Below are 10952 nucleotides of genomic sequence, written 5' to 3'. Positions count from 1 at the left end.
AATTATGGGATCTCTATAAGTTTAGAGCCTAAAGCCCTACTTTGGTTGGCTTTACCTAAAAGCCGACCTTACTAATATCATCACCTCAATAGTTCACAAACACTTTTTTCTAATCTAAATCCATGTTCTTCTAAGAGCTAGCATGGTTATCAGATTCATGCACATTTGATTCTGTTCATTTCAAAGTTGAAAGTTGGTTTGTCTTTTAAGCAGTTCGGTATCCTAAACTTTGAAGCCAAGATTATTGGTCTTGTATTAATTATTTTTAGTCTCCAAGCTCAAGGCATCTATTCGCTGCTAAAAAATCTTATTGTGAAATGTTAAATAAAATAGCTAAAGCACATTCACTATTGTCAATGTTCATGTTTTTATTCATACTAAATTTTAACTTGTCTCAGGGTGATAGACTCGAGCTACTTTTATCCTTCAAATCTTAAATCAAAGATCCATCTGGCTTCCTCTTCAACTGGAATTCCTCTACCCCATTGTGTCGGTGGCATGGAATCACTTGCAACAATATTTGAAGGGTCAAAGTAATTGAGCCCATTGAGAAAAATATTTTCGGGGCAATTTCATCCTCAATCTTTCATTTGACAAAGATTAAGAGGATCGACCTTTCTAACAATGATTTCTCTAGTGAAATTCCTTGTGACTTGGTTTCTTTTATGTCATTGCAAAATCTTAATCTTAGTAACAACTATTTGACTTATATAGTTCCAAACTGTTCAATTTCACTGGAAATATTGAATCTTTGGAATAACTTTATTTCAAGAAAAATTTTAACACAAATTAGAGTTTGTTCAAACTAAAAGAACTTAATCTTGGTGCCAATTATTTGGTGTGGAGAATTCCAAGCACCATATCAAACATCAGTAATTTGCAAATCTTGACTCTTGCTTATAACAAATTCATTAGCCAAATTCCATGTGCATTAAGCAAAATGAAAAGCTTAAAATGGATTTACTTTGGCCATAACAACCTTTCTGGCAAAATTGCACAAGAAATTGTTCGTTTAGTTTCTTTGAATCATCTTGATCTTGGCTCCCACATTCTCAGTGGAGAAATTCCTTCCTAGTTTGGAAACCTCAGCAATCGTCAACACCTCTTCCTTTTTTGCAACAACCTTATAGGTTTGCTTCCTAGATCCATTTTTTGCCACAAAAAGCTTGTTGAACTTGATCTTTGTTATAATAATTTATTTGGTGAGATCCTAGAACTCATAAATGAGTTGAAAAGCTTGGATGCTCTTCATTTTTTCAACAGCCACTTTATCAGTGAAATTCCAAATGCTCTAGTATCTTTGCCTCATGTTCAACAACTTGATCTTTCATCAAACAACTTGACTGTAGAAATTCCTTCTTTGATTTGCGATACAAGTTTTGTCAAAGTTATAGACTTAACTCATAACAACTTAACTGGAATCATTCCATTATGTTTAAGAAACTTCAACAAACATTTTTCAATCTTAAATTTACGGATGAATAGTTTTCATGGAACCATCGTTGAAACTTTTGGTGAGGATTATGGGTTGAGGAATGTCAACTTTAATGGCAACAAATTTGAAGGGTCCTTACCACAGTCCTTGGCCTATTGTAGAAACCTAGAAATGATGGATATCGACAACAACAAGATAAATGGTGCATTACCTTATTGGCTAAATACTCTGTCCAAATTACAAGTTCTTGTTTTACGGTCAAACAAACTGTGTGGTGTTTTACGGAGTTCCAAGACCCTCTATCCTTTTCCTAAGTTATGGATTCTTGACTTTGCTACCAATGAATTCACTGGTCCTTTTTACAAAGGTATAATAAAAAACATGAGGGTGATGAATCTTAGTGAACAACAAAGTTCTTTGCAATATACGTATCAAAGATATTATCCTTATTATGTTGATTTGACAATCAAAGGAATTTACATTGAACTTCTTTATATCTCGACAGCATTTACAAGCATCGACCTTTCAAATAATAATTTCATCAAGAGATTCCAAGTGTTATTAAAAAGCTTAATTCACTTATAAGACTCAACCCTTCTCATAACAGCCATAATGGTTATATTTCTACATTAATGGGAAATTTTACAATTTTGAATGATTAGACCTCTCTTTAAACAAGCTTACTGGGAAAATTCCTAATGAATAGAAAAATATAACAATTCTTGCCTTTTTAAATCTTTCACATAACCAACTCATGGGACCAAATCCTCAAGGCAAACAGTTCAGTACATTTGAAAATGGTTCGTATGAAGAAAACTTGGGACTATGTGGCTGTCCATTGTCAAGATCTTGCAACAATGATGGGAAGGAACAATCATCTTCATCATTCTTAAAAGAGGCAAATGACTTAGAGTCTAAGATAAATTTTGACTTGTAAGTTATGTTGATAGGTTATAAATGCATACTGATATTTGAAGTCATTCCCGAATATGCCACATTCAGAAATGGTGGACCGAAATGGTATGACATTGTTTCAAGTGAAATATCATCTAAATGAAAGAAAATACTCATGGAGCTAGTTATTGCAGTTGACTTTGGAAGTTATTATAACTTGTGTTTCTTTGTGTTTAGTTCCAATTGCTTTCAATCCATGGTCATGAATTCATGACTTTGGAAGTTATTGCAACTTGTGTTTCTTTGCACTTAGTTCCAATTGCTTTTAGTCCATGGTCATGAAATCATGTACTTGTTTTTGGCTTTTACTATAATTCAGAGTAATTGCTATAATAAAATAGTCATGTGTTTCATCAACAAATACATGGCAGTGAAGTGTGGTACCTTCGCTTAATGCATGACATCTCTTGCAATTTACTTTTGATCATTTATTTTTGCGTGCCTTGATACAAAAGAACCTCATTCTATTATATGGAAAATACAGCTACCATTGTCCCAATGTTAAAACATTATCTCTTAAAAAAGGATATTACGTTCACCAATTAGAAAACTAGAAAGGTTACTTTTCCAAATCATTTATATAAAAAAGTACAAATCATTGAAGCAAACTATGGTTTTTCTTAAGCTTTTGACGTTATTTTGTTAAAATGTTTTTCTGTTAGACTTCAATGTTTTTAGTAGGCTTTTCAAGCTGGAAATGTCTAGTTTTTGTCTTCCGCTCTGTCTCTAATATGCTTTTCAATTTATGTTTAAAATAAAAGAATTTTGAGTTGGATAATCAAATAAGCTTTAACTTTGATGATCATTCAAGTATTAAGGTATCCAAGAGGAATATTTAAAGGATACTTCATTTGAAAATGCTCTAAAATGTTGTAAATACCACCACAAACTTAATATGAAGAATTACTAAAATAAACATTTGTTGTTGTGTTTAAGTTCAATTTTACATAGTTAAGAAAATGATTTGACTGATTGGAAATGGACATAGCCTTTGGGGTTAATTGGAGAACCATGCAAGCTATCACCTAGTGACTTGAGAAGGAAGCTTTGTTTCGCAAGACTAGGAACCATGGAAAAAGTAAGGGGGAAATATGAAGACAAAAAAGATAACACATGCATGCTTTATCTCATCATTTTGTTTAGTTGTTTTTTTGGTTCTTTTCCAAACCATAGAGAAACCTAGAGACACAGAATTTGAAAATTATAACAAGAAAGGATTTTAGTATTAGAGGAATCACTCCTCTTATTCAAGAGGTCAATATATCCTCTGATAAGATAAACATGCATTAAGAAGATAGTCCAACATATTAAAAGAACAACATATCTTCTAGTAGGATGAACATGCAACAAATGATATTCCAATCAAGTCACACTCAAAAGCAAGAAGGAAGTGTCAAATAGAGTTAAACACACTTAGATTAGAAAAGCTTTATCTTTAGCTCAATCTTAGATAAGATAACTTGATAATGTTTTATCTTAGTAACAATCTATCCAATCCTATACTTGTACTATAAATACATTGAAATTGAATGCAAATGAACAATCCTTTCTTTCATCTTCAATATTACTTTTCTTCATCTCTTTTCATATGGTATCAAAGCCTCAAGCTCCATCGAGCATAGCTAAACAACCCATGGCCTAACCAAACTCCAATAACATAACCTTTTCTCCTATGGTTTCTTTAAATCCCACGCTTCTTTACTCAAACCAACAAATACAATTAATTACCATTAATACAACTGCTTATCTTTTTTTTAAGCTCACTCCTTCAATTTTTTTCATGAATAACCTAATTTAAATCCCTCTTTATTGGCTACAAATTGTTAGGATATGTGGATGAAACCTTCCTTTGTCCTCTTGCCATGGTACCTCAAGAAGGTAATAATCCTTCTACAAGTCCAATCTTGCCATTGATCATTGGACAAGATAAGATCAATTTCTTCTTCATGCCATAATCTCCTCTGCTACTGAAAGTGTCATCCTTTTTTTACCTTAATTGAAACCTCTTTTGATGCTTATAATATGATTAACAATCTATATGTAAATAAATCAAGGTTCAAGATGATGAACTTAAGAGAACATTCTCACCAAGCCTAAAGGAACAAGGTTAGTATTTAAGTATTTTCAAAATCTTAGAAGCGCTGCAAATGAATTAGCTTTGGTAAATTCCCTTGTGAGTGAAGAGGAGCTAGTTATCCATGCCTTGAATGGCATTGGTATTGACTTCAAGGAGATTACTGCTAATGTAAGGGCTTGAGAGTCCTATATTTCATTTGAAGAGTTGTTAGACAAATTTTCAGATTATGAAGAACTACTAAAGAAACAAGACACTTCTTTAGAGTTAAACATACATTCTGTTCACGTTGTCACTAAGTTAGCTATTGCATCCCCTTCTTTCAAGTCCAAACAGTCTTGTAATGGAAATTTCACTAGGTTTAATTTTGTATCTTTGCCTCAAAATACAGTTTCTAAGCATACCTCACAAACCACTTCTAAAGTTCAGTGTTAGTTTTGTGACAAACCACGTCATTCTACCAAAAACTGCTTCAAACTTAGGCATCGACAACTTACTCCTCAAGCCAATCATGTTAACACTGAAAACATAACAAATTGGCTAGTGGATTCTGATGCATCTCATCATGTCACTAGCAAATTACAGAATTTGGACTTGTTTGTGGAATATAATGCCCCTGGTTGCTTATAAATTGGTAACGGTATTGGTCTGTCTATCTCCCATATTGGTTCAACCTTTATTACACCCTCATTTCATTCTTTTTCTTTGAATAATGTTTTTTTTGTTCCACAAGCACTATCCAATCTCATATTAGTATCAAAATTCATTGATTCTAATCAAGTTTCCATTGAATTTTTTCCTTCTTTCTTAGTAAAATATCTTCACACTAAGAAACCACTTGCATGAGGCCTAAATAAGAATGGAGTTTATTCATTTTAAGATAAGGAACCCTTCATCAAACCTTCTACCCTTGTTTTCCTAGGACTCAAAGCTGACATCTCTACTTAGCATCGGAAGGCTGGACATCTTTCTTCCCAAGTCTTGAAATTTCTACTTAAATCTTTTTCTTTACCTTCTATTGCAACAAAGACACTTATCACTTATAATTTTTGTTGCTATAATAAAATGCATAAACTACCTTTTTTTACTTCCAGTTTAGTAAGCAAATGTCCTTTAGATATTATACACACTAATGTTTGGGGACTTGTATACATTCCTCCTATTAATGGTTATATGCATTATATTTCCTTTGTTGATCATTATTCAAGATACACATGGCTTTATCCTTTGAAATATGAATATGATTTTTACTTTTTATTCCCTAAATTCAAAGCCTTGTTAGAGAATTATTTCAAAACTTCAATTGCTACCGTTTACTCTGATTGTGGAGGTGAATTCTCAAAGTTGACATCCTTTTTCAATTCTTTTGGCATTCAACACCTTCAAACACCACCACACACACCCCAACACAATGCAATTATTGAGAGAAGACATCAAAGCATTGTTGAAATAAGTTTCACTCTTCTTCATCAAATATCTCTACCATTATCTTATTGGTTTTATGCCTTCTCTACTTTTGTTTATCTATTAAACAAATTGTCATCTTTTGCACTTTAAGGTAAATGTTCATAATAGGTATTGTTTAATCAAGATCCAAACTATTCTAAACTCAAAGTTTTCAACTATCTATGCTATCCTTGGCTTAAACCATACAATGCACACAAATTACAAAGTAAGTCTAAACCATGTTTATTCTTGGGTACTTCAGAAATCAAAGTGCATATCTCTATCTTGACCTTTCATCTAACAAGGTTTTTATATCAAGACATGTTATATTTCATGAAACCCAATTTCCATTTGCTCATTTCTCCTCATTTAGCATATAAAATTTTGATAGTTCAAAGATAGCTTAGAATCCTACAATAGATTATTTTGACTTAGATCTTGTTCCAACTACTTCTCCATCATTTTCCAATTCTGACAATTTGCAAGTGGCTACTATAGGTGATAGATTCTCAACTCAAGATCAGGTACAACCATCCTTTTCCTTAACTCCTTGTAATTCAATATCTATTACTTTAATCTTCATGACAAATTCGTCTCAATGAACACATCCAATCATTACATGGTCTCAAAATAACATTGTTAAGCCTAAGCAGTTATATACTGTCACAAAACATCCTTTTCTTGGACCTTTGGTACTTACCAGTTTTACACAAGCCTTCAAAGACCTTTTTTGGAAGCAGGCCATGTTTGAAGAATACAATGCCATGGCTTGGTTTAAAATAACACATGGGACTTGGTACCACCTACCTCTAATAGAACAATAGTTGGATGCAAGTGGGTTTTTAGACTTAAACGTAATCCAGATGGTACTATATCCAGATATAGGCTAGATTTGTTGACAAAGGGTTCTCACAATGACTAGGCCTTGACTTTAATGAAACATTTAGTCTTGTTGTGAAACCTATAACTATTAGAATTTTTCTTTGTCTAGCACTATAGTACAACTGCCACTTCACCAAATGGATGTGAACAGTGTATTTTTCCAAAGGGATTTGATAGAAGAGGTTTACATGAGACAACCACCAATGCTTTATGACAAAACCAGACCTAATTTTGTGTGCAAACTCAAGAAGGCCATTTATGGCCTAAAGCATGCACTTATAAAATGGTTTCTAGCTCTCAACAGCTTCCTTATCAACTATGGCTTCTCCAACTTTGTGGTAAATTCATCATTATTTATATATCACACTGATGGTGTGTTTGCCTATATGTTGGTATATGTTGATGATCTTATTTTGACAGGGAATGATAAACCTTTCTTCTGTGTATTTATTCAAGCATTATATTTTTAATTCTCTCTCAAAGATCTTGGCACTCTAAACTACTTTCTGCAAATTGAAGTGGTTATCACTGCTGAGGGAATCATTTTGTCTCAACATAAGTACATTTCAAAGATTGTACACAAGGCCAACATGATTGGTGCACAAGAATCCTTCTCTCCGTTATCCGTTTTAGTCATACTCAAACTCAATGATCGCTTGGTGGCAACTAATGTAAAAGAATTTAGGAAATTGGTCAGATCACTTCATTATCTCTCACTGACTAAACCAGAAATCAACTTTGTTGTTAATAAACTTTCCCAATTTATGCACAAGGCACCAACTTTACACTTTCAAGCTCTTAAAGAGTCTTGAGATACATCAAAGATACACTTTTCCATGGCTTATTCATTCAAAACAAGTCTAACATGTGTTTGCATGCCTTTTTAAACTCAAATTGGGCAGGAAATCCAAATAATAGAACATCTACCTCTACTTTCATTATGTACCTCGGTGGCACACTTATTTCATGGTCTTCAAAGAAACAAAAAGTAGTGGCAAGATCTTTTACAAAAGTAAAATATAGAACAATTACCACAACTGTTTGTGAATTACCTTGGATCCAATCACTTCTTCAAGAATTGCTATTGTCAATTTTTCACATGCAAGTAAATGTATTGAATAAGTAATATAGTGGTGAAGTAGAGTGTTGTTCGCACGGAGATTTGTTTCTAAAGTTTCACTTAGTACTAAATTATAAAACAAATTAATATTATTTCAGTAATTCAAAAATTGAAGAAAACTAATTAAAAACAATTAAAAGTCAACACTAAATAAACTAATAAACTAAATAAGTTGAGAAAAGCAATATATTAAAGACCTAGGATTATGGGTTTATTCAATGTTTCATTTGATACCAATTTTTTTTGTTATTTATCTTTTCTGGGTGGTTTTGCTAACCTAGAATCCAAAGCTATCGACAAGTCTTCATGGACTTGCTTGTGCAAATACCTAACTTAATTAGTTCACTATATGTCTATAGGAATCAATTAAATTAAGTTCCTTAAGCAAGAGTCCTAATGTGGCTATGTGTGACAATTGGCGTATGTCTACTCGAATTACGAATTAGAATACCTAAGTGATGTAAACATACACTATTCAAATCTTTGTGCAATATAAAATCTCTCTGTCGAGTTTCAATTCGATTCACAAATTAGTTAATTGTTAGCCAGACAATTAAAACCATTAAGAACAGATTTGAATAAGCAAAACTACACTCATTTATAATAAATAAAAGAGAAAATAATATTTAAACTACATGTTGAAATCCACTACAATCATAGAAAAATAGTTTAGCACATAATATCTAATAAAAACAATATCTAAAGAAATTTAACCATGAATCCAAGTCAAAGAAAATAAGAAAACACAAAAGTGGAGAAAGAAACTAAATATTAAAGCTTTGCAATCTCAATTCTCTCTTAAATTCTCTAGTTTTCTTACTTTGTTCTTGCCTCCAAATCTCCAGAATAGTTGTTTGTAGCCTCACCCTTAAAACCACTGGAAAAGGTTCCTTCAATAGGCTCCAAGTAACCTAATTTCCAAAATCACATCAATTTTTTATTTTTAGAAAATTGTCCAGCATTGTGGCTTTGATTTCTTGGTATGGTAGTGCTAAATTTTTGCCTTGGGAGTGCCACAGTGCTAATTTTTAGTGCCGAGGCTCTGTACTCTTGGGAAAATGTATGGTGCACCATTTTCGCTCAGCACCGAGGCCATGTTTTCCATCATTGCGGCCGTCTATCCACTTCAAATCTGAATTGAGAAAGTGGTAAAAATAAAAATTGTAGCACTATCTCTTAACTTTCCAAAGGTTAAAGAATGATATCAATTAGACTTCTGGGTTGAAATATATGCTCCAAATACCAAATTATGTTCAGTCCATGCATACTACTACACTACTCTAAATTAGACAAATATTTTGACCATAATCTAATCAGAACTAGGTGAAGTGGTAAACATAAAAGTTGCAGCCCTTCCTCTTAGAATTCTACTGGTCCATAAATCACCTCATTTAGAGTTTTGTAAAGAGAGATATGGTCCAAATACCACAATATATATGAATAAAGTCATCACTATATTTGTACGGATTTTTATCAAATGAGCCTTTTTCATCAAATTTCCTATAAAAGCAATAAGAGAAATTAGCAATACTACTCTTAAAAGTAATTTAAAATAAAATAACATAGAATTAAACTTAAATAACTTAAATTACATGCTCTACATATAATCAAACTTAAACTACAAAAAGACTTAAAATGTTAAAATCTGAACATAAAATCTCAAAAGTTTAACTACTTAAGTCTCCAAAACATGTCAAAATAACTCTATGTAATAAAGTTATCAACTAAAAGTACATATCACACCTCTAACAGTATTTTGTGTGATAATCTCAATGGTACGTATACTTGCAAGAATGCTGTTTCCTACACAAGGATGAAACATCTTGCACTTGATTATTTCCTTGTTCGGCCATAAGCTTTACGTGCAAAGAATCATTCACCAATTGAAATTTCTGGCAAATGCTGTGATATAAAAACATTAGAATGTGGAATATGAACAGAAAAAGGACTTGAGGCAATTCAGAATGAATTACAACAGAAAAGCAAGTCAGTAAATGAGATTCTTTGCGTGATTGTCATGTTTATGAATGCTGAAAAATTTCAGCATTCGAACGTGCAATGATTACCTCCATTATGTTGATTAAGGTGGTGCAATCAGCACCATTTCTGATATGACCTAAAGAGCAAGAGCGTGTCTCAAGTTTCCGATTCAAGCCTAACGCAAAAGGTCGGGCAGAGACTTTAGTGGGAAATAAAGTCTTGTGCAATGATTATCTCCATTATCCTTTTCCACCAAGTGTTTTGAGTTCTACTTTTATCTTCATCTCTCCTTGTACACTTCTTTAATCTTCTACTTTCACCTCCAAAATCTCCTTTCATTTTTTCATCTTACACCTACGAATCTAGAATTTTTATTTCCTTGCTTAAATTTGAACGTATTTGAATTTGATACACCTAAAATTAATTCTTTTGACAAACTAAAAAATAAGATTACCAAGGTACACAACGTTTATGAGACAAGGTTGAGAATGATTGGGATATGAGATTAATGTGGAAAAAAATAGATTGTAACCCATGATTAGGGGTTCAGGTGAGAAGACCAAGAGGACTTATCCATATTAATTTATTCGCTTCATCTCAAAGCAAATCTGCATTAAGGAAATTTGTTGCAATTCATTACTTTTAACCGTATATCCTTCATTAGACGTTGGAAATCGACTGGGGAACTTCTACATGTTAATAATTATTAATTAAGTACCAAAAATTGAATTTTGCTTTAATCAAATGTATATAATATTAAACCTTAAAATTGAAGTTCGTTTTCATTAAAATGTAAGTGAAACAATAAAGTTTCGTTTCGTCAATATTTTTATTACTTGCTTTTTACTGCTCGTCTTTTATTTTTTATTCATTTTGTATTTTTTCACTTTTTACTTTTAATTTATTTTTTGCATAGAAAAAATAAATAAGAAAAGCATGAAGCTTAGAAAAACATGCAACTCGGTTTTCACGCGTTATCATGGGTTTCTCAATGTAATCTTTTCCCTATAAAATATTCAAGAGTCTCCATTCACTCAAAATCTGCCTCTCCCCACTCTAAT

At 32.3% G+C, this 10952-nt stretch overlaps 2 pseudogenes; both read left to right on the top strand.

Moving 5' to 3' along the window:
- Positions 1–317: 317 nt before the first annotated feature.
- LOC110410243 (uncharacterized) lies at positions 318–1807 on the top strand (annotated as a pseudogene).
- An 18-nt stretch (positions 1808–1825) lies between these two features.
- On the top strand, positions 1826–2514 carry LOC149527495 (receptor-like protein 9DC3; annotated as a pseudogene).
- Positions 2515–10952: the final 8438 nt, after the last annotated feature.

Source organism: Theobroma umbraticum, unplaced genomic scaffold, assembly GCF_002168275.2.
Source record: "Theobroma umbraticum cultivar Fairchild unplaced genomic scaffold, ASM216827v3 scaffold_56.0, whole genome shotgun sequence".
NCBI lineage: Eukaryota > Viridiplantae > Streptophyta > Magnoliopsida > Malvales > Malvaceae > Theobroma > Theobroma umbraticum.
Note: the sequence above shows the minus strand (reverse complement) of the source record. Positions and strands in the feature narration are given on the sequence as shown.